This window comes from Carcharodon carcharias, chromosome 17 (genome assembly GCF_017639515.1).
Source record: "Carcharodon carcharias isolate sCarCar2 chromosome 17, sCarCar2.pri, whole genome shotgun sequence".
NCBI lineage: Eukaryota > Metazoa > Chordata > Chondrichthyes > Lamniformes > Lamnidae > Carcharodon > Carcharodon carcharias.
The window spans coordinates 50,766,041-50,790,622 of record NC_054483.1 but is presented as its reverse complement, the minus strand read 5'-3'; the positions used below and the strand labels follow the sequence as shown (position 1 = coordinate 50,790,622).

Genomic DNA, 24,582 nt, shown 5'->3' with positions numbered 1-24,582 from the left:
GTCTTTGAACCAGAGACTCTTAGGTTCACATCCCACTCCAGAGCAAAATATGGGCTGACACTCTCGGTGCAATATCGAGGGAGTGCTCCACTGTCAGTGGTGCCATTTTTTGAATGAGACGTTAAACCAAGGTCCTCTCAGGTGACCGAGCGAATATCCACGGCACTATTCTGAAAAGGAGCCGGAGAGTTCTCCTGGTTATCTGGCCATATTTAGTCCTTGAGCAACCAGATTATCTGGCCATTATCATATTCCTGCTTGTGGGAACTTGCTGTGCACAAATTGACTGCTGTGTTTCCTAAATTGCCACAGTGATTACATTTTAAGAAATACTTAATTGACTGTGAGGCACTTCAGGACGTCCTGAGGTCATTGAAAGAACCATACAACTAAATGCAAGCTATTTTATTCTTTCTACATGAATGTACATATAGAATGAAATACCAACTAGTGTTTGAAAAATCCCCATAGCTTTTATTTTCAAAGCATTGCCTCTCTGGTGAATATGTTTGGGCACAGTTTAGTGTAACCAGTGCTTACCTCAAACTAAATAGCTTTATTTCTAAGTATTATGAGTTTGTTTGGGTGAAAGGATTTGAAGACCTGTGGAGCTCTCCTTTCACTAATGGCTTGGCTGCCATGCCAAACAAGGTTAGAAGCTATTTGCTGCACAAGCACATTACTTGGGCAAAAAACATGTGCTCTCACTGCCCATAACTGGTGGAATTCTGGTACAAGTTGTAGTTTGTAGCTCTCAAGTTGCAGAATCAATGAAAGAAAATTCATTAACAGTTGCTTTATTCCAGCCTCTGACTGACGAGATCTGATAGTTCGAACCATCCGCTTATCTCATCAGTACAAAGCAGTTTGTTCTTTATGAATATCAACTTGGGGTTAGTTATCTGGCTGCCACATTGTGATTTCTCTAACTACATCATTCAGATCTCATTATTGGGAATGTTATTCATCATACACTGCCGGTGATTAAGTGCTGCAATGCTGGGTGACAGACTGAGCCCCAGACTACAAACACACTCCAGGTTTTTTAATTAAGGGTTGAGGTATTTAGATAGAAGGTCAAACTCGCGTCTGCTCAATCCTTTCTTCTGGCACAGCTCTCAGATCATGGGATCGTCACATGTTCAGACGTAAGTTCAAAGAAGCAAAATGCGAACTTTTCCAGCAGTTCCAAGAATTCATATGAGTTAACTTGTGTATAAATAGTTATTTGCACAATTCTGTCATGAAATCCATCTTGCAGAAATATTGACAACTTAAAGAACGATAATGGGTTTGATACTGCAGGCACTGATTATATTCACTATAGGATGATATTTATAAAGGTCACCTTTTAATCCATGGGTTGCGGGTAAGGGTGGGGGTAGTGTGGTCAGAGGCTGCCTTACCTTTGGAATTTAATAAGTGATTTTGTAAAAGAAAAATTTTATAAATCCAATTTGTGCATGTACTTAGTGTTCAGTACTTAGTGTCTTATTTCATATGCACAGAAGGAGGAATGTATTATTCTGTTATTACTTAGTGAAGTTTTAATCAAGAAAGATCATTTTTTAAATGTTTTATGTTACATGCAGCAATAAAAGTGCCATATGTTGTAAATTTTCTTAGAATAGTTATTTGGCATTCAGCTATAACAGCAGAGCACAAACATTGATTTAGGCTTTGATACAAAGCTATTCAGTTCTCAGAAAATAATACAAGATCTTTTCTTTGTGGTACAATGCAGAAACACATTATAAAGAGATTACTGTGTTATTTATAGAAAAGCAAAAAAACACACACAACATAACCCGTTTATAACAATGTTTGTCCCAGTCCTTGGGGGTGGGGGGAGAAAAATCAATTTAGTTTGAGAATAATGGCATGGGTACTTAAAAATAAATTGGTGGCACCAAATTAAACTTTTTGTAATGAATTTTGGCACCAAGTACAATTGGTTTAGTGTGTTTATAGGATGGAAGTTGCTTTGCCAGATATTTAAACAAACTCTTTTCCAAAGCTTTAAAGTGGAGAGACAGGGTTTCTTTCTCAGCAATCTTGAGGTGATGGAGTAAAGGTTAGAGAGAAATTTCAATCGAGGGAGAGATGCTCAATTCAATCCTCGATACCTTGTCGCATTAATGATTGTAGAAGACCAGTTCGTTTCCTTTCCGGCAAAATCATTTACAGCAGAATTTCACCCAGGTATTTGCCACAAAGTAGTTGAAATTTTGTTTAAAAATACATCAGCTTAAAAACAGTTGAAATACAACATCTTTCAATTCTTCATTGTAGCATTTGTAGGTACCAGGGAGGGTGTGTTATTTTCTGCTTGTGTAACATGTCAAGTTGTAAAACTACTTTTACAAACCGCTACACAGATTAAGAGGATAGTTACTGAAATTAGCTCTCAAGTTGAAATATTTGTCAGGGTTAATTTGTAACCTGAAAGTTTTATTTCAAGATTGATACTTGATGATTCTGCTTAATTCGGTTAAATTTGAGATTTTTTTTGGTTTGTGTATACTGGTAACACAAGTTAAAAGCTGCTTTGTGATCGAATTAGGTTAGAGTTTTAGTCACAGAGTTGCTCGTCTTGTTGATTCAGTGTGCTACAATGGCATCCAAGCTGAAATAATAGACCATTGTTTGACATTCTGTGTCCCTGGTATCTTAATAGTCCTTCAGCTTGTGTTCTGCAATTAGCCCCTACATCAGCCTTTAATAATCCTGACGAAGGTTGTTGGTGAGGGGGGAGGGGCAGAAAGAGAATTGATGAAATCTAAAATCATTAAATTCTATACGAAACACAAAAATGAAAAAGATTTGGAAGTTTTTCCCTTTTTGAAACATGTGACCCAGGCCTGGTTCTAAACTTGCACAATTTAGCTGTTTAGCTCAGTTGGTAACACGCTTACCTCTGAGTCTCAAGGCTTAAGTCCCCCTCCAGGACGCGAAAGAAAATCAAGGCTGACACTCCAGTGCAGTGGTGCTGTCTTTCAGATGAGGTGTTAAACAGAGGCCCCTTCTCTGTACTCTTGGGTGGATGTAAGAGATCCCCTGGCACTATTTCAAAGAAGAGCAGGTGAGTTATCCTTGGTGTCCTGGTCAATATTTATCCATCAATCAGCATTGTACAAAAAAAAAATCTGGTGGTCATTATGTTGTTTGTGCATAAATTGGCTGTTGAGTTTCCTTAATTTCAACAGTGTCTACACTTAAAAGTGTACTGGCTGTAAGGCGTCTAAGACATAAGATAATCATGAAAGGTGCTATATTAAATTTTTTCTTTTGGTTCCAGGAATCTGTCAAGGTTTTGTACTGTGTATCTCTCTTCCACCCCCCCGCCACCACCCCCAATGCTTCCATTACATTATTAGAACATATTGTCTAAAATTAACTCCATAAAAACAGGAGGAGGCCATTCAGCCCATCAAACATGTTACACCATTCTAGTAGACCCTGGCTGACCTTTGCCTCAACTTAATTTACTCATATTTGCTTCATGCCCCTTAACTAATATAAATCCATTGATCTTGAGCCTTGAAAGCTACTATTGTCCCCCAGCATTCACACAGCCTCCTGGGGGAGAGAATTCCAGATTTTCACTATATTTTCTTTGTGTGGGAAAAAAATGCTTCCTGATTTCCCCTTTTAATAACCTCATTTTTTGTTTCTTCCATCATTTTAAGCACCTCGCTCAAATCGTGTCTCAAGCTTCTAAACTCAATGGTTATTGTATTATCACTTCATATTGTATTATATTAAATAGCTTATATTATATAAACAGTTTACCACGTAGAGAAGAGGGTAAAGTGTGTGTGTGCGAAAGTGAGTGCCTGAGTGTGTGCATTGTCTATGATTATTAGGTCAATATATGAGCATCCATTGATGTTAAAATATGTTATGATTAATATTACTGGTTTTTGGGACTTGTGCAGTAATAGTTCCATCGTCTCATTCAGAAGATTTTTGGTTCAAGCCTCGCTCTAGCATTTGAGCGCACAATGCAGATCTTGCTCAAACACAATTTTGAGAGAGTGTTTGATTGTCAGAGGTGCCATTTCTTGGCCGGGACATTTAAACTGAGGCCCTGTTTCCCTGTTCTTGTGCTGCACGTGGACAACGCCTTGCATTTATGTAGAACCTTAACATGGGGGAAAAAGCATCCCAAGGTGCTTTACAGAGATGCAATTGGGAAGAGAAGATTTTGGAAGGTGCGAACAAAAACTTGGTCAAGATACCGAGGGTTTGGAGAGGGTTTTAATGAAGGAGAGGATGATGGAGAAAGTTTAGGAGTGAATTCCAGGGTATGGATGGGGTTGACTGTTATCAAAAAATCATTCAGTATTTGGGCTAGAGCAGGAAATTTTCCTGGTGTTCATCCCAATATCAGAAAAGTTAACTGATTATTAATCTAATTGCTGTTTTGTGTGATCTAGCTGTGCATAAAATGGCAGTAGCCATTTTCCTACATAACTGCGCTTCATTCATGTATGTTTTTAGTTAATGTGCAAAATGGCAGACAGAATCCACAAATTGGACAAGCAGGCCACCTAGTGGCCAGAGTCTGCAACTGCACCATGACTGTTGACATAGCAGTTTACAATGTTAAAAACTGGCAGAATAATATGACCAAAAAACTATGATAACAGCAAGTATTTGTATTCAACTGCGATTTCTGTAACACAAGCTGATCGCACTTCCATTTGTAATGGGAAACTTTCTGAAATGTAAAGACAGTGACTGGCAGAATTCTGTGCAGGTGTTGATCCTGGGCCTTGCCTGATTTGAGTGGAGGTCAGAGATAGGGTTACAGCATAGTAGCTCTGGCTTGTTGTTCCCATGCTGTGCCGCCCAAGGTATCCCCCAAAGCAGCAGAGCCTTGCAATGTACACATTGGAGCTGCTGGGAATTGTTAGCAACCCAGCTCAGCAAAAGGAGGGGCTTGTATTTATAAACCGCCTTTCATGACTACATGATGTTCCTAATGCTTTCCAGCCATTGAAGCACTTTTGAAGTGAAGTCACTGTTGTAATGTGAGAAATGCGCCAACCAATTTGAGTATGGCAAGAATTCACAAACTATAATGAAATAATGACCAGATAATCTGCTGTAGTGACATTGGTTGAGCGAGAAACATCGGTCAGGCTTCAGGGTCAACACCCCTGCTCTTCGAAACAGTGCCATAGAATCTTATCTAAACGAATGTGCTAATTAAGAATGGATGGTAGGGCACTCAAGGTATAGCTCTAGTGGGGTTTTTTTTATAATGGAAATAGGTGGGAAAAGGAAAATCTTTATAATTTATTGGAAAAAAAAGGAAGGGGGAAACAGAAAGGGGTGGGGATGGGGGAGGGAGCTCACGACCTAAAGTTGTTGAATTCAATATTCAGTCCGGAAGGCTGTAAAGTTCCTAGTCGGAAGATGAGGTGTTGTTCCTCCAGTTTGCGTTGGGCTTCACTGGAACGATGCAGCAAGCCAAGGACAGACATATGGGCAAGAGAGCAGGGTGGAGTGTTAAAATGGCAAGCGACAGGGAGGTTTGGGTCATTCTTGCGGACAGACCGCAGGTGTTCTGCAAAGCGGTCGCCCAGTTTACGTTTGGTCTCTCCAATGTAGAGGAGACCACATTGGGAGCAACGAATGCAGTTGACTAAGTTGGGGGAAATGCAAGTGAGATGCTGCTTCACTTGAAAGGAGTGTTTGGGTCCTTGGACGGTGAGGAGAGAGGAAGTGAAGGGGCAGGTGTTGCATCTTTTGCGTGGGCATGGGGTTGTGCCATAGGAGGGGGTTGAGGAGTAGGGGGTGATGGAGGAGTGGACCAGGGTGTCCCGGAGGGAGCGATCCCTATGGAATGCCGATAAGGGGGGTGAAGGGAAGATGTGTTTGGTGGTGGCATCATGCTGGAGTTGGCGGAAATGGCGGAGGATGATCCTTTGAATGCGGAGGCTGGTGGGGTGATAAGTGAGGACAAGGGGGACCCTATCATGTTTCTGGGAGGGAGGAGAAGGCGTGAGGGCGGATGCGCGGGAGATGGGCCGGACACGGTTGAGGGCCCTGTCAACGACCGTGGGTGGAAAACCTCGGTTAAGGAAGAAGGAGGACATGTCAGAGGAACTGTTTTTGAATGTAGCATCATCGGAACAGATGCGACGGAGGCGAAGGAACTGAGAGAATGGGATGGAGTCCTTACAGGAAGCGGGGTGTGAGGAGCTGTAGTCGAGATAGCTGTGGGAGTCGGTGGGTTTGTAATGGATATTGGTGTACAGTCTATCACCAGAGATTGAGACAGATCTCTGCTTCTATCACTGCTTGTTTGTCCCTACAACCACACAAACCCCCCCCCCCCCCCCACCTCTCTGTCTCTCTATCTCTCCGCCCCCCCCACACACACCTTAAACCAGCTTATATTTCAGCTCTTTCCTGGACTCGAACTCAAGTTCTGTCGAAGGGTCACGAGGACTCGAAACGTCAACTCTTTTCTTCTCCACCGATGCTGCCAGACCTGCTGAGTTTTTCCAGGTAATTCTGTTTTTGTTTTGGATTTCCAGCATCCGCAGTTTCTTTGTTTTTAACCATAGAATCTTTTATGTCCACCTGAGAAGGCAAACAGTTTAGCATCTCGCCCACAAGACAGCACCTCCTACAGTGCAACACCCATCAGTACTGCACTTGGAGCCTTAGCTCAGATTATGGCCAGGATTTTCTGGCCCTGCTACCGCGGATTTCCCTGTGGTGGATGTGGTGAGCCATTCAGATCTCCACTGACGTAAACAGGACTGGAAGACCCTGATGCCGGGAGGGGGCTGGAAAATCCCACCCACGTCTCTGGCATTAGATTTGAATCCCCACAACTTTCAGACTTACAGCGAACAACTGGTCCATACCATAAAGCAGTCATAATATTGTACGAATTATAACTTCTGCAATCTGGGATGTCTGGAGCAAAATAAAAATGGTTAAAATTATTCATTTGACAGGTGTAGGGTTGGAAACTATTTTAGATTGTCAATTTGCAGAAATGTTCACATCTGACATTCGCATTAAGTGGAGGCAAAGTCAGTTGTACCATATTTTTGACAAATGGATGGAAGTTTTAAAAAAATATTCCCCTTGTAGACAATGCAAGTGCAGGCAAGAATTTAGTGCCCAGCTGAAATGTAACTTTTAATGGGAGTTTGGAGCCAGTGTGGCTCGAGGGAACAAACGTCGTTTGCAATAAAAAATCTATTTAAGCTTCTTTTTTAAACAAAAACTAAATTAAAGTTGGGCCCAGCCAGTACAGGATTCTTGTCCTCCTTTTGTGATTAATGCTGTATCTGTAACCAGCAGGACCTTGACAAAAGGCAATATAAATGGAGACTACTGCTTGCTTACTTGAAGGAGATTATATCCTACTTTCTAGAAGCCTCAGGTTTCAGGTCCTGGTTACGTGATCTGGTAGGCTAGGAATTCAGTGAAATACTTCATGCTGTGAATTAATTAAGAATGTTATTAGAATGTGAAGCATTTTCTTTTTAGTAACCATATTTGTAACTGTGCTTCTGATATACCTCTTAATATACCACGTTTTTTACCCCCGCCCCGAGGTCATTTCTTGGTATCTCTTACCACTTGATCACAAGAGACTAAAATGACATCTGAACCATATGTAACTTGTGCCCTGCTTTCTGCGGTGTTGTTGTTGGGAAGGAACCAAAAGTGAACTTGAGGCGATGTAATTAGTGGCATTTATTCAAAAGAAGGCACTGTATCTGATGTGGGAGCTGAGATCATTCATTGAAGATGGGCAAAAGGTTTCCTGCTCAAAAGCCACGTGATTTGTTCCAGACTGGGGGTGTGGGGGGAGCAGGATTTTTAAACAACCAATTCAGCGCCTTTTACAAAACATTGTCATATGCTTGCTGACACTGCTTTAATACAGATCATCAGTGTGACTCCTTTTCAGTTAAGCTGACCAGTCTTTATTTTTTTTTAAATCCAACCACTTTGGAGCTTTTGGCTATTTTGAATCTAAACTGTTATTGTGGGCAATTTGAGTCGGTTCATAGTGAATGTTTTGTGATTTAAAATGAATGTTTTCCATGTAATGTTTGCAGTGTTGCTTTTTATACTTCTTTCAATGATTTATCAAAGACAGATAGACAGGAGAAGAGATACTGTGCTCAAGCCTAGATAAAACTGAAACTAAATATTCTAGCATTGGTGTGCTTTCAGGGCTGCTCCTCTAACTTGTTTAGAAGAGAAAACAAGGAGAGGTGGGAGGGGTTACTCAAACTGCATTGCATTTTTTCTTGCTGTATAAGTAATGTTTGAATTGTATTTAATTATAGTCTCGCTACAAAGTTGTACAGACTTGAAGGAAAGCTTACACTCCAAAGATATTTAGTCTTCGCAGCATCAAGTTAAACTTGGGATTCTAGCCAAACGAAATACATTACAAAGGGTTCTGTGTGTTTTTGAAGCATTTCCATAATTACTTAGAAAATGAGTATTCTGCTTTTTCTAATTATACATCTAGTTGGGTTTTTTTCTGTTTCTCTGTCTATGATCTCATCTTTCAGTTTTAACAGTGCTCACTGCAACTGTGCTCATAATGCAGCAGTACTGGCATAGTTGCATCACCTTTTAACACTGCATATGCCACAAAATTATAACAACACAGCCAGATTTGGGTGAGTTAACAAAAGATGAGTAGTGAGTTTGCATATTACTTGAAATAAACCTTGTAAATGTCATCTTGGGAATATAATAATGTTTGCATTCCACAAGTTTGTCCCAGCCTGTTTGATAGCTGGAAGCAGGTTTTGAACAGGAAAGATGTCAGATTTATCATATTATGGCCTAAGTGTTTACTCTAGTCGAGATACAGTGGGTTAGGATTCCCTCGTCGTGCCAATGTGTTCCTGATGGGAACCAAGTTTTCAGTGCCTAGAGGTAGTCAGATCCCTCTCCCATCCACACCTCACCAATGGTGTCTGTCACGAGATGTGGAATGGTGGTGGGGGAGGGGGAGGTGTTTGCCTTGTTACCCCCCTTTAAGACAGCTTATATTTCTATTTTTTCTATTTTTCCTTAGTTCTGTTGAAGAGTCTTATGGGCTCGAAACGTTAACTATGTTCCTCTCCGCAGATGCTGTCAGACCTCCTGAGTTTTTCCAGATATTCTTATTTTTGTTTTGGATTTCCAGCATCTGCAGTTTTTTGCTTTTATCAGAGTATTGCTGCTGTTCTTTGAGCCTAGTGTGAGTCTACACTCTGAGTTCTGACATAGGATGTCCCTCTGCTGACCATTGAATACCAGGTTACTGACACCCCAGATTTTTCCAGGATCTTCAAGAATCTGAGGTTAATATCCCAGCCAGTGCTGCAAGCAACCAAGAATTCAAATAGAGAATTCTCACAATGACAATTAAACAACGAATCAGATTTATCTTATCAACTTCTCATTACAGCCCGAGAGACTCTATAATCCATTTTGATTAAGGCAACTTGTGCTTTCTGCCACTTCACACTGGTGCCATGAAGTAAATGAGTTTCAAGTAGCTCAGTCTTTAATGCCATTATATCATGGGATCATATCTTGCAACATACATCTAACTAAGTTTAGGAATAATTGACATCACTCACACCCAACATTCAAATGGTGGTGGTGTAGGTGTTCTGCTACTCGATTAGTTATCTAGTTGCTTGGACTCATTGTCCAAGGAACATGAAACCACGGTATCAAGGTGATCATGAAACTGTCGTAAAAACCTGACTAGTTCACTCATGGCCTTTAGGAAGAGAAACCTGCCATCCTTGTGTGATTTGGCTCCAGTCACACACTAACGTGGTTGACTTTTAACTGCCCTCTGCAGTGGCCTAGCAAGCCACTCAGTTGTACACCACCTTGTCTGGGCAACTACATTGCCATGGAACGCTCCATTCAGTTAGGCCATTCCCCGTGGACAAGTTTATGCAGAAAAACATCTTTGACCACAAGTCCATCAGGCAGTGGTCAGCACCTAACGCCTTCAAGGCCCTGCGGGAAAAGGAGATGGTAGATAACATAGGATGGTTCCCTGAGCAGACTGTCAAAAAATCATTTGGCTGAATGCCTCTTCACCAATACTTCCAAACAAGCACCAAGATGTAGCTTGACTGGTGATGAGAAAGGCCCTCCCCGTCAGATCCTTCCTGTGTGCACGGAGTCTCCCTGTCTCTGCGTGTTGCCCTCAAGGTGGCTGTGGTGGGGCAGAGAGCATTGCCCACCACCTTCTGAAATGATCCTTTGCATAGAAGGTCTGGAAAGAGATGCAGTGATTTTTGTCAAGGTTCATCTCGAGCAACTCTGTGACACAGGACTCTGTGCTCTATGGGCTGTTCCCAAGGATGCAAACCAAGATAACTGCATCTGGAGGATCATCAGTTTGGTGGAAGATGCTCTTTGGCCTATCCAAAATTTGCTGGTCTTCCAGTGCAAAGATCTGTCTTCAACCGAGTGTTGCAGACTGGTCCAGGATGTGCTGAGGGATGCCCTAATATTTGGGGCATCAGAGGTTTAATGGGGAAAGGCTACCGTCTAAACCCTTTCAGCCATAGTATGCCAAGGGGCTAGAAACTGTGTAGAACCCCTCGGGCTGTAAACTTGATGTGGAATGTATATTGTAAATATCAAGAGTAATTAACTTCTATTGAGGCACTTCAGAGTGGAACATGTTGTATGGAGACAAGTTGAATTCTACTGCACTTTCTGTCATATTCAATTTGAAATATTTTGGAATGTACTTCTAGAAATTTTATGAATAAAGTATATTTTTTGTCATTGACGCCTCACAGCCCAGGAATGGATAATAAGGAATAAATCCTTCCGTGAAATTGGTTGGCTTTCATATATACCTCATTTGATTCTTTGTCCTATATGCCTACCAACATCTGTGGAGAAGTTAGAAGGAGGGAAAATTTAGACCTGTGTGATTGGACCCAAATACAATTTGATAAGGGATAAAATTCAGTTTTAGATCACTTTTTAAAAAAAAACAAAGAATCAATAAACTGAAAATCAAACATAGCAAGTTGAGAAACTTCAAATGCTGTATAGGCACTGTTAAGATTTAAGACTGATGGAATTAAAATAAAGTTCTGTTTTGCTATTTCTATTTCATCGCATCTGGCCTTCAGCTGCAAGGTTTAAAGTATATTGCAATAAATGAGTTGTTGTGACCTAACGCAGGGTCAGTGCAAAAATCCTCCTTTTCACGTTTTTTTCCAAGATAGCTCAACAGCTGAATTCCTGAAGTGTAACCTGAAACCTATTTGAAAAGATATTAATCACGGCATCTGGTATTTTACTTTGTGAGTTAAAACTGAAGTTTTTGCAAGCAAATGTTAGCTCAAGTGTTATATACTTAACTGAGTCAACAGTGTGATTGGCCTGCCCACTCCAATCACACAGAACACAAAAAGGGGAACAAGCAAGAAACAATAGAAATGGGAGCAGAGAGAGACTCGTGTTAATGTCACATCACTAGTGATCAAACAAGCTGAACAAGAACTTGCAAACATTCCTGTACTCTTGAAATCATTTCTCCATGACGCAAATATGCTTAATAATCATTTCTTTGTGAGATTCCAGTTGTGACATAACATCTGTAAAATATGTTGCTGAAACAGAGGGAAATCATTTGAAGCCCTGAAATCTTTTACAAAGTTTCATTGGCATTTCTCAAATCAGATTGCAGATGTTTGTAATGGGTGTTTAGCTCAGCCAGCGAACAAGATTGCATTTGGCTCAATCGAGCACCCATTACAATGAGCAGATTGTAGTTGTAATGGATATTTAACCCAGCCAGTTTGTAGAATGTACTTGTAATGGGTGTTCAGCCCATCCAATGAACTGATTGCCCTTGTCCAGATAATACTAGCTGGAACATTTTAAAAAGTTTTTTGCAGATGTGATCGTTAAATATTGAATTTTACACAGGCTCCTCCTCCTCTTGTCTAGAATTGTCTAGAATGGATTTAAATCAAACTTTGGACAGTTTGATAGCGTTTAAAATAGGTGCATTTTATAAAAGATAAATGAGTCATTTTTGATTCAATGAGGACAGAACAGTTTCAAAGATGGCTGGAGTAAGGTAGGAATTCAGTTCGGAAACAAGTAATTTCCCAGAATGTTATTGACTTAAAATTTTGACTAACTTCTGTCTTGTTAGTGACGTGATAATGGCAGCTTTGTTCCATTTGTATGCAAGTCTGGTCAGAAACGAGCCCCATGTCCATTCGTAGAAGCAGTGAGCAGCAGTTTACTGGAAAATACACCACTGAGTGACATCAAGGGCAGATCACCCACAGAGTGCTGATGTCAGAAGATAGTTTATTTTCCAGTAAGCCAGTGTATATAAGTCATTTGTTGGTTTTTCTACCACACACTCCATTGACCTCGATGATCATTGCCAAGTGGTTCTTCAGAAAGTGAAGCAAGTGGAATAACTCGATGTAATATCACTTTCAAATACAGCTGGGTTTTATATATGCTTTTTAGGTGCAGTGTGCTTTTGAATGCACTTTAAACTTCCCTTTGCTCCTTGGATCTAAATTTGCATTTACTAGTTGAGTCCTGAAAGTTCCAGTGCAAGTTGCCAAACTGCTAGTTAAGTTTCCCTGTGGTCAGTGTTCTGTGTCTTGTTGTGTAACATATTAGTGATGCATTAACTTTTTTTTGCATCATTCTGCTGTGACTCAGAGCTTTGAAGTTTGCAATCTGTAATCTAGGATGGGATTAGAACTGTCTTCAAGCAGATGGAGGATGGAGAGTGAGATTGCAGTTCTTTCCTGATGAGAAAACAAAGTGAGCTAAACGCAGTTTTGTTTGATTTTGTTTGTTGAAATATGTAAGAACTAGCAAGAAACAGTAATTTTACTCGGATTCAACGAGCCTGGTCATTAACCTTGCCTCTCCCCAAACTGATTTTTGACACTTTCATTATTTCACCGGGACTTGTGGCTATTTTGCTTCTGCTGATTTAGCTGGGATAAAGGGGATCAATGGAAGGGACATTGCTGTAATGTAATTGAAAATAAGACCTTGGCCTTAGAACTATAACTGAGTGAAGCCATAGTTGCTATGTTTGTTAAATAGAGCCTGTTGTTAAACCCTGTTAAAGATTAGAATCATGTTTTTTACTGATTCTATTCTTAAATCTAGAAAGTGAATGAACTTTGTTCTAAATGATATAGTTTTGTTATGTTAAATTAATATTAATATTTGTTAATCAGTTACTAAGGGAATGGTCCTTTTCTTTTGTTAATGATTTTGCTTAGACACTTAGCTTTGCTTTTTGCTTACTTTGTAAGTACCTAAGGCAGGTTTGCCTCATTTTGCACTTTTTAAACAGACAATCTAAGTGATGTAATACTTGTATAATAGAGAAACCACCAATTATTTGGTTTTTGGGTACATGAGATGGAAGGCTGACACTAGAGGGCAATTGAGAGCTTTGGTGAACAAAGCACAAGCGGAAGTAATTTAGATATTTCCTTAACTGTGGCTCCTCAATGTGTATTGGCCTGCCTTTGTGTTAATTTTTGGTACTTGATCTCTTCTGACTATTTCCTCTCTTACACCATTCCTTATCTTCATTATAATGACTAAGATTCTGAAAGGACTTGGCAGGGTAGATGGGAGGCTGTGTCCCTGGCTTGGAAGGGTAGAGTTCATAGCCTTAGGATGTTGAGCTGAGATGAGGAGAAATTCACTCAGGGTTGTGGGCCTTTGGAGTTTGCTACCGTTGATTTTTGGGAGCAAGAAAATTGAGGGATATGGTAGGAAAGTGCGTTTGTTTTTCAAGTTCAGCCATGATCTTATTGAATCGTAGAGGAGGATGGAGGGTGCAATGTTTTGTGTGGAATGGTGAATGAGAAGGCATGGATGCTATGGAATAGGAGATGGGGAATGGCATAGGAAGAAGGGGTGGAATGGGGGAATTGAACGTAGCTGATATTATAAGGATGAAAGGAATGGCGAATAGCATGAGAGGAATGGCATGGGAAGGATGGAGCGGCATTGAGACTTAATAAAGTACTACTGCAATAAAGATACTAATTTCACCCAAATGTCTTTGGGAGTCTCTACTAGTTAATTTTTTTAAAAGGAACTTCCATTCAAATTGCATCTTTTGATGACCTCAGGAAGTCCCAAAGTGCTTTACAACCAATAAAATAATTTTGAAGAGTAGTCACTGTTGTAATAGAGGAAAGCCAACAGCCAATTTGGGCAGAGCAAATTCAATCAAACAGCAGTGAAATAAATTACCGGGCCATCTGTTTTAGTGATGTTGGTTAAATATTGGCTGGAGACAGCAAGAATGATCCTCCTTTGGAATCTGGAAGTTTCACAGCCCAGGTGATCATTCTGAATCACCCTGGACAGATCAATGCTGGCTACTTCCCCGCTACTCTTTGAAATGGGCAGACAGGGTTAACGCCTCATCCAAAAGATGGCACCTCTGACAATGCATTACTACCTCAGTACTGGCATTGAAGTCTGCCTGAATTATTTTCTTAAAACTCTGGGAAAACAAAAATAATTCTCCCTCTCTTTCTCTCTCCCTGGGATGATCTCATGTTATAAATGGATTTCAACAAGAAATTAAACAATAAATGTTCCATGAAGGCCACATGACAACAGCTGCTGGTTACTTAATTGTGTTGGATGCTAAGGTATGTGGACTATTTGATATAAAATGGATCTTCTGACTCAATCACGGCAGTTTGGTCATAATACAGGCCTATCTTTTAATGTTGAGGCCTCATGTGGCCAATTATGATCTAATGGATGTGAATTGGAGTCTAGGAAATCTTTTCTACCAAAAATTAACTCCAGATTTGTTGTACATAACATATCTCCAGCCAGTGTCATTAAAATTTAAATTAATGATTTCACATTAGATTGCATACGATAGGAACGAGCCATAACCTCTACGTGGAGGCCAGTGTTCAACGTGCGCTTTCTTCCTAAAAAGTTGCTAACACTTCCAGGATTGCCCTGGAGTTTCCCAGAATTAAAGATCAATCTCTGGGGCACTGGTGCCAGTGACACAGGAGAAAAATGATGGCATTAAAAACTATTATTTTCTTCGAACACTTGCTTCTTGGTTTAGAAGGACATAATTCTCCAATAGAGGCCAAACCAATGTTTTATAAAGGTTCATCATAACTTCTTTGCTTTTGTACTCAATGTCTCTGTTTACAAAGCCCAGGACGTCATTTATCTTTTGAACCACTTTTCTCAACCTGCCCTGCCACCTTCAACAATTTGTCTTCAAATACCCCCAGGTGTCACTGCTCCTTTGTCCACTTTAAAATTGTGTCCACTTTAAAATTTATCCTTCATAGAATCTTTGAATAGCACAGCACAGTAGGAGGCCATTTGGCCCATCAAGTTTTCACCAGCTCTTTCTAAGAGCAATCTAATTAGTCCTATTTTCTTGAACTTTCCCTAAATCCTTGCAATTTTATTATCCTTCAAGTATTTATCCAATTCCCTTTTGGAGACTACAATTAAATCTGCTATAACCCAATCCGGCAGTTCATTATAAATCCTTGCGTAAAAGGGTTTTCCTCATGTCGCCTCTGGTTCTTATTTTATATTGCCTCTCCTCATTCTTCCTACCAAAATATATCACTTCACACTTGCCTGCATTAAATTTCTTCTGCCATGTGTCTGCCCTTTCCACCTCTTGTCTATGTCCTCTTGAGGTCTATCACTAGCCTTAGTTCACAATCCTTCCAAGTTTTGTGTCATCTTCAAATTTTAAAGTTATGTCCTATACACCCAACTCTAGGCCATTCATATTTTTACTTAAAAGCAGGAGTCCAACATTGACCCCTGGAGAATCCACCAATACCTTCCCCCAGTCTGAGAAACAACTAGCCACTGCTACCCTGCCATTTAGCCCACTTCGTATATATGCTGCAACTGTCCCTTTTATTTCATAGGCAAATATTGGAGTGGGGGAAAAAATAGTGCTGCATGATTGGGCAGGGAGCAGACAGTCATGTGATGAAACCTGCATTCAATCCTATCTTTCTATCTCCATTTAATTATGAAGCTGGATTCACTGTTGCCAGCGGGGATGGCTACACCAACGTGCGCCTGGTCTCCGACCTGTGCTCCCTTTTGGCGTCGGCTGGCTGCTGTGAGCCCGGCATCGGGGAATTTGCCCGGTGTTGTTGTGAAACTGGAGTTTGAGTAATAACAACTGTCAAGGGGACCTTAACACAGTCTGGGCTACAAATCCTGTGCCAACAAAAGACGGCTGGATTCTTGAGATATTAATTCTGATAGACTTGACAAAAGCTGTGACCTTTTGGTCACCTCTGAGACAGAAGGTCATGGGTACAAACTCCCTCCCTTACCCGCGCCCCTGCTCCAGGATCTGTGCATCTAGTCTTGATTGACAGTTCTTGCAACATTGAGGTAGCACTGCACTTTCAGAGGGGCTATACTTTCAAGTTAGCATGAAAGATCCTGTGGCACTGCTTGACGAGGAACAGGAGAGTTCTCCTCATGTCCTGATCAGTGCTTCTCCCTTGCCCCAAATAGACTGAGTGGTCACGCATTCTATTCCCTGTTTGTGGGACCTTGCTGTGTGTGTATGTCAACATAAATAGCCTTTGTACTTTTAAAAAAATCAGTTCATTGATTACAAAGTGCTCTGAGATAACTTGATGGTGACGAGACCTTTTTGCCCCTTCACTTCAAAGTGAAGGCGAATACAATTTTCTGTTAATATTTTCTGAACCTGGTTGTAACTTATGGATGGGGGTTACAACATTCAGAAGAAGAGACTTGACTTATCCAGAGCCTTTCCTTAAACTTGGACTCATCCAAGATTCAGCAGTCCGTATCCATAATCACAAGAAGTCCTGCTCACCCATCACCCCTATCCTATACTGTCCTACTTTAGCTCCCAATTCTTCTTGATCTCTCCCCTCCCCATCTCCATCATCTCTTCCAATCCTCCGAGAGCTCTGTATTCCTCCTACCCAGGCCTTCTGCACATCTCCCATCATTGGTGGCTATGCCTTCAGCAATGAAGATCCTAAGTTCTGGAATTCCCTCCGTTTTTCTCCATCTCTCTCTCTCTCTGTCTCTCTCCTCCTTTAATCTGCTCCTTAGAACCTACCTCTTTGTCCATCTGTGGTAATATCTCTGAGTCTTGGAGTTAATTTTTATCTGATGGCTATTCCATGCCGGGACAATTTACAACATTAAAGTTGTCGTATAAATGCAGGTTGTTAAATTTGGTTCGTCTCCATCTTTTATTGTTCTTGTCTCCAGTTGCACTCTATAATTATGCAGCCTAGTAGATCAACAAATACTGGAAAAGAAAATTAAGGCCTAAAAACGGGCATGATTTGTGATTGGCCATTTTGTGCTCCTGCTGAGTTTGATTTCCTCCCTTAGGGGAGGTGGTTAATGCACAATATGTGACTTATATTTTAAACAACCTTCTATTTGTAAATGTTCACTTAAATCTAGCATAACCAAGTGTTCAGTTTGTCCTTCCTCATTTTGGACCTAATTTGTGTTAGGTTTCCCTAAACTTCACCCACTGGGTAAACTGCAAGAATCCCCTCAGTGAAGTTTGCCCAATTTCTTTAGCAAGGCTGGATCTGCTGACTTGCAGCATCATTTGCTCGTAAACGCCTCTCACATAAGTGCAGCTCTCTGAAACCTGTCGTTCGTGGGCCTTTTTTTTAAAAGCATTGTATTGCTGGGATTATTGAAAATCAGTTGTAGATTTGAGACTATGGAATAGTGTTCTGCTCTAGAACAAAATCAAAATTCTAAATGTGCTTTAGATTCCTTTTTGAAGATAGGTTTTAAATACACTCCTGTGAGCACCTTGGGACCTTTATCTATGTTCAAAGTGACACTGTATGAATGCAAGTTCTTAGATGCAGTTTGAGGTATATTTTAATGTTTCAATCATTTAAAATATGTTTTCAGCATGTTTGTAATTCAAACATTGTTTTAGTGGTGGGCAGAGCCTAGATCAGTCTACTGGGCATCATCTGATTATATTTGACAAAAGGAAGGGTCAAACTCTTCACTTTCTCAAATTTAACCCATATCAAACCCTTTCAGGTTAGATGTGTTCGGGTTAGAAGTGTACAGCCCACTAACACTGGCATTGGTATGGCCTGTTCACATTCGAATGCAGGTTAATACCTTCTGGAAATGGGCGATGTGAAAACGACCTTCTTTATTATCTGTTTGCCCCATTACTGGAGGTTTCAGCAATTGTTTTCTTTTGGGTTAGTTTTGACCCAAGTGCAGGATTCACACCGGAGGGCATTGTCCCTTCTTGTAGGTTTGTTACACCTGGTGTTAGTTGGTATACCATGGCACTGAAAGTGGCACAAAACACAGGGGCATTAAAAAAACAATGTTAATTTCAGGGAAAAAAACAAGATGTCTGATGATTCGGAGGTATTCCTGGGGATGTTGAGTCTCAACATTTCACCCCCTCATTCTCTCCCCCTGCCCCCTGCCTCTCTTTCTCCTCCCCCCCCCCCAAAAAGTCCAATTGCTTAAATACCACATATTTGCACTGACTTTAAAGTTGATAACACATAATTAATTCTTTTGCTCCAATGAATTTAATGAGCACTTGACCCACTTACACGACACAAAAGCAGCCTCACATCAGTGCAAGCAGCACAAAATGTGTGGTTTAAATTGTGTACGCTGTTTACTGAGTTGTTTTCTTCATTTAGATGAATAAGATACCCAATTGGAGCCAAAATTAGAAATGTCATTTTTATTTTGCGCAACAACTTCATCTGTTTGCAAGAAAACCACTGTTGGGGAAATATTCCGCTGGACTGACGTTTGGTGAAGATGCTTCAAATCATTGAGCTGCCTTTTTTAAAAAAAAACTGGCAGGAGGAGTCTTAAGTACTCTCAGTGGCAGATCATCTTCAGTCCACGTTTAGTAAGCAGAGGTTTCTTCAGCATAGTTCAAAAGATGCAATAATCTAAGCATACAATATTAGTAAAAATAGCATTCAGAAATGTTGAAGTGTAAATTAAAAGGCGAGAGAGTGTTTTATGCAGCATTTGCGTACTTGAGTTGACTGTCCAGTCCGGTCATCAATAATTTATTTCAGATGAGACCAAATCTGCAAAGAGAAACACCGACTCTGCTTCAATTAAATGCCAGCTAGTGTGGCAGCTCTGTAAACTCGTTCTTAGTTGGGTGACCTGAACACTGAATTCTATCATCTGTTGCCATTTCAGGTAAGACTTGCAAACAGGCTGTTGTTTCTTTCCCCCCACTGTCACTTTGTTTTTGTTTGTACTGAAATCGAATCGTCCATCATGAAGTTCAGAAAGAAAGGGCTTGCGTTTGTATAGTGCCACAGGACAGCCAATGAAGTACTTTTGAAGTGGGTTCGCTGTTGTAATGTAGGGAAACGTAGCAGTCAATTTGTGCACAGCAAGCTCCCACAAATGGCAATGTGGTGATAATGAGGGAATTTGTTTCTGTGATGCTGGCTGAGGAATAAAAAAATTGTCCAGGACTGAGCTGGGCTATTCACTCCAGTTTTGGGCATTTACTAGGATGGGACCAGCAATGAGGGGCTTCAGTTACTTGGAGAGACTGGAGAAGCTGGAGTCATTCTCCTCGGGGCAGAGAAGGTTAAGGGGAAAATTTAATGGAGGTGTTCAAAATCATGCAGTAAATAAAGAGAAACTGGCAGGAGGGTCAGTAACCAGAAGAGTGTATTAAGATAATTGGCTAAATAACTAGAGGGGAGATGAGAAATATTTTTACTCAGCAAGTTGTTGTGATCTAGAAAGCATTTTCTGAAAGGGTGATAAAAGCAGATGCAAAAATAACTTTCAAAAGGTAATTGGATAAACGCTGGAGGGCTATGGGAGGGGGAGAGCTAGGACTAATTGAACAACTCTTTGAAGGGGCTGGCATCAGTATGATGGGCTGAATGGCCTCTTTCTGTGCTGTATGATCCTATAATTAAGAACTTCAATACTTGGCACACAATAGGGGCAATCAGCTGTCTCTTTAATATAGACTGAGAGCTAAATAGCTTAAAATTAAGAGGTTATTCACAGACAGTGCTAATCAAAAATGGTGACTGTGAGAAATGGTAGATTGTGATGCTATTTCAGGACTTCTGTGGCCCAGAATATCTTGCATTATTACTTCAGTCGTTGACATAATGAGACAGGATGTCCGATCCCAGAAGGGAGATGGTTGCAAACTGACTGAACTGTTTATACTTTGTATGTTTTGGTCTGTGAGAAGAATTATGGAAGGAATATAATAACTGAAGTAATGGGATCATGTTCCAGTGATGCTAAATTGGATTTTCTTTGCAGTAATTAAGAGGTTGTTTTGTTCACATTCTGGCACCAGCTCATGAAACCTAATAGTTAAAGAGTATATTTATGTCAGGCTGCAAGATAGTCCTTTGTTAAGTTTGCTGCGGTACTTGATTTGCATGCCCTGTTATTTAAGCAGGGTTCTGTGTACATCAATATCATGAGGGGGTATTGCACATTAGCCCAATAAATTTCTTGTGATTTAACTTTGTGAATTAATGCTGCCTTTGAAAGGACGCTTCCACATTTAACACCATCTCGCCTGACTTCAAAATAAAACGAAGAATAATTCGCAAAAGTCTTAAAACCCTTATTGAAATCGCTGCCCTAATAGGAAGCGATGGTGTCAGCGCTTTGCATGGCAAGAATACAATACCTTGCCCATAAAACCTGGACCTGCCTTTCGGACTTTGAAATTGTCCGCGCTCATTTTACATTGGAGCTGCAAACCTTTTTAAAAAGGGAGTTGTTGCTTGGGAGCAAGTTTTCCACAGCCATTAGCACGTAAGTATTTCAGTAGACTTAATTGCAAAGCAGTGATATGAATTAATTGATGAAAAGCTGCGGTAACTACCAATGTACTAATATGGAGTGGATGTGGAAGGGCAGAATTGTCTTTAGTGATTTACTACCTAAACACTAATCGGTTACCTTTATCCTGCTTTAATAATTCTGCTAGCGGCAAAATTTATGCAGGGTTGCTATTGTGTTACCGCGCTTTGGTCCCGTGCACTTGAGAAGTATCTACAAACTACTCTAATCCATCTGCGTTGTCCTTTTCTCAGTGGTCGGGGCAATTTGGTGAGCAGTGCACTTGTTTGCAAGCACTAATACATCTAATATATAATCATCCAGGAGCCGCTGGAAAGGTTGAGAGTCACATAAATATCGAATTACAGCAAAATGCGAGCCAGCAGATCTTTGCAGTGCCACATTCTTCGCCACGAGTTAACTGGGGATTGTTAGAACAGCACAAGTGCTCTTCAGGCACCCAGCAAAGCGACTGCAGTAACTCAAATCATTGTTTCTCTGGAAGAGGTGGGACGAAATGACAGCAAGTGGGCCGTGAGCAGTTGAAGCTTGGAAAGGCGCGCCCCCCCCCCCCCCCCCAAACTTGGCAGTCCCGTCTCACTGTTTTTTGTGTGTGTGTTTTGTTTTGTTGGTGATCAGTTGTTACACTGTGTAACCGTCCTTTCGAGCAGCCGGAGCGAAAGAAGCGGTGCAGGGCACACGAGAGGAAAGGCAACGGCTGTTTGGCAAGTGGTTCAACTTGCCCGGCGTAAGAGTGGCAGAGATGGTGCAGAGTGCCACATACTGCAGGGCGAATGTCTCAAGCTGTTAGAACCAGGGGGATCCAACCAGAATGGGTAACCATGCTTTCTCTCTCCCTCTCTGTTTATGCTGTGCCTCCTTTGTTATTTCTTCGGCTGTGTTAGTTATTCTGATTGCACGACTTTAACTATTCTTTGTGTGGTTAGTGTATTACGTGACTCAGGGCAGACGTAGTCTTTATAGTCAAGTAGTAAGGTGGCCTAGATATTTTCACAGTAGCTTCAAATGAACTAAATTAAGAAATAGCTACTGCACAGTTCAAGGTGCAGTGAAATGTTCAGTATTTCAGTCATGACACGTGTGTGTTCATGTGGGTGACCCCATATATGAACATGTACCTGTTAGTTTGTGTCTGTCTCTCCCTCAGCCCGCTGGGGGCTCCCTCCCCTCTCCCTCGGCCCGCCAGGGGGCTCCCTCTCCCTCGGCCCACTGGGGGCTCCCTTGGCCTGCCAGGGGGCTCCCTCCCCTCTCCCTCGGCCCACTGGGGGCTCCCTTGGCCTGCCAGGGGGCTCCCTCCCCTCTCCCTCGGCCCACTGGGGGCTCCCTCGGCCCGCCAGGGGGCTCCCTCCCCTCTCCCTTGGCCCGCCGGGGGCTCCCTCCCCTCTCCCTTGGCCCGCCGGGGGCTCCCTCCCCTCTCCCTCGGCCCGCCGGGGGCTCCCTCCCCTCTCCCTCGGCCCGCCGGGGGCTCCCTCGGCCCGCCGGGGGCTCCCTCCCCTCTCCCTCGGCCCGCCGGGGGCTCCCTCCCCTCTCCCTCGGCCCGCCGGGGGCTCCCTCCCCTCCTTGTGCATGTTGGGTGGTGATGGTAGTGACTCCACTTTAATGTGTTCAGGATGTCATCACACTTCTACAATGCTGTGAAAGTATTCCAAATCCAAACCATTTTTGGACATACTTAAGCTAAGCTGCAGTTTGTGTAATATTCCTGAATCAGCCCAAACTGGATCATTTCCTCTGTCAGTACTGTTTAAAGGTTACTTTCACATTTGTTATCCATGTTTCAAATAATTAGCAACATGCAATGTGGAGCCTTTTCGTAATTAACATGGTAATATTTTGAAGGCATTCTTTACACAACAAAGCCTAATTGCTTAAAGACTAATATGTCACTTGTATGTTTTGGCTACAAACTCCAATACGGATAATAAACACTGCAACGTATCCCAAGGCATTCTTACAGATAGTAAATGCTCCAAAGCACAGAATAAAGCTACTTTCATTATTATTTTACACAAATATATTTTTGTTTTATTGTCAATGGAAGTATAAATACAAGCTAAACAACACTTTGAAAAATTCCAGCATTAAGATTGGTTTGTGTTATTTTGCCTTATCTTCAGTGACTCCTTTGATTTGGAGACAGTTTATCGAGTCCCATTGCTCATTACAATTTGTGCCTGAATCTTGTCATTATATCAGTCATCAGCTACTGAACAAATGTACAGTAATTAAATGGGAATTGTTGCTTACTTCATATAGCTTTTGATGTCCTGACTGCTCTTTATAGTACAATATGAAAGAAAGTATGAACTTAGCTTTTGAGTTGTCAAACACTGTGCTTAATGATTACTGATCTCTCTGATCTTTTGTAACTGGTTCCAAGCGCTTCACCAAAGTGAAACCTCAAATAGTCATGTTCCACGCAGTTCTTACTTAGTCTTGGAATATTCCACAGCATTGCAAAAAGTGTTTGAATTCCTTTGAAATAGAATTGGTGTGTGACTGATGTGAATTGTGTTCCCTGGGGCATTGCTGGCTTGGTATGAACATGTCATTCTCATGCATTCAATAGATATATAATAGAATGAGATTCATCGTGCTCTGGGCTCTTCTCTGCCTTTCCGCACTAAGTAACGAAGGGTGGCAGTACTGGGGTGTGTTTGCTGATATCACATGATGAAACTCCTTTCTAGGCCTACTCTTATTGGAGTGCTCTGCATTTGGCTTGATTTATATCAAGCGTTTCAGCTTTTACTGCCTGTGTGTGTGGATGTGTGCGTGTGAGAAAACCTCCACAGACCTGATTGTTGCTGCTCCAAGTATTGTATTATAGATAGCATTTTGCAAGCAGAGTAACCTCCACAGTATTTATAGATATCTCTGGTGCAATTGCAGAAGTGTAACAGTTACAGAAGAAGTAACTGGAACAGTAGGATGTTAGATACAATGAAAGATCAACTGTCTAAAGTGACTAGAATCTAGCAAGGTCTACTTTGATCCACAATAATGAAATTCAGCTACTGCGGGCACCTGTAAAACAGTAACTCTGCCTGCTACCTGTCTGGATGCACTCTTTGGCTCCCTGTTACACTCTCTTCCCCTTTCCAAATCCATTGAAGTCAACAAGTGGCTGCTCTGATATCACCTGTTTCACACTCAGTCAAAATTAGCCACAAGATCTCTACTATTGAGGATGAGTTGCAGTTGGTCAGTACACATTTAATGATGCCTGGTCAAGGCAGAAGCATTGATTTTTGCAGGGGTGGGGGTATGGTGCAAAGGTTTGGTTTGCAGCCCACTATGTTTTATTGGTGTTGTGGCTAACTGTGGCTTGCTTAATTTGGTATCAACTTCATGCTCAAAAGACAGGCAGGTTTGCAGTAAGTCACATACAGATAATTAATACAGTGATAAAGAGCTCAGCTGTTACCATTGCGCAGCTGTCCGTCTGAGTCCGCTAGTTCAGGGTCCTATGCAGTTGGCACGGTTTGAACCTTGACCCCTTGGGTCAAGGGACAGCCAAGGGTGAGCAATGGTTCCAGGCAGCAGTGGGGTAAAAGTAACCAAAGAACGCAAAATGAGAATTTCTTGCTGCATGTGACAATCTAAGCATGGCGCTGCTGTGATTGAGTTGTT

General features: G+C 41.4%; 1 protein-coding gene across 2 annotated transcripts in view; it reads left to right on the top strand.

Moving 5' to 3' along the window:
- arid5b (AT-rich interaction domain 5B) overlaps positions 1-24,582 on the top strand; it is a 142,184-nt gene that overhangs the window by 64,380 nt on the left and 53,222 nt on the right. The gene's annotated exons all lie outside the window — the stretch shown is intronic.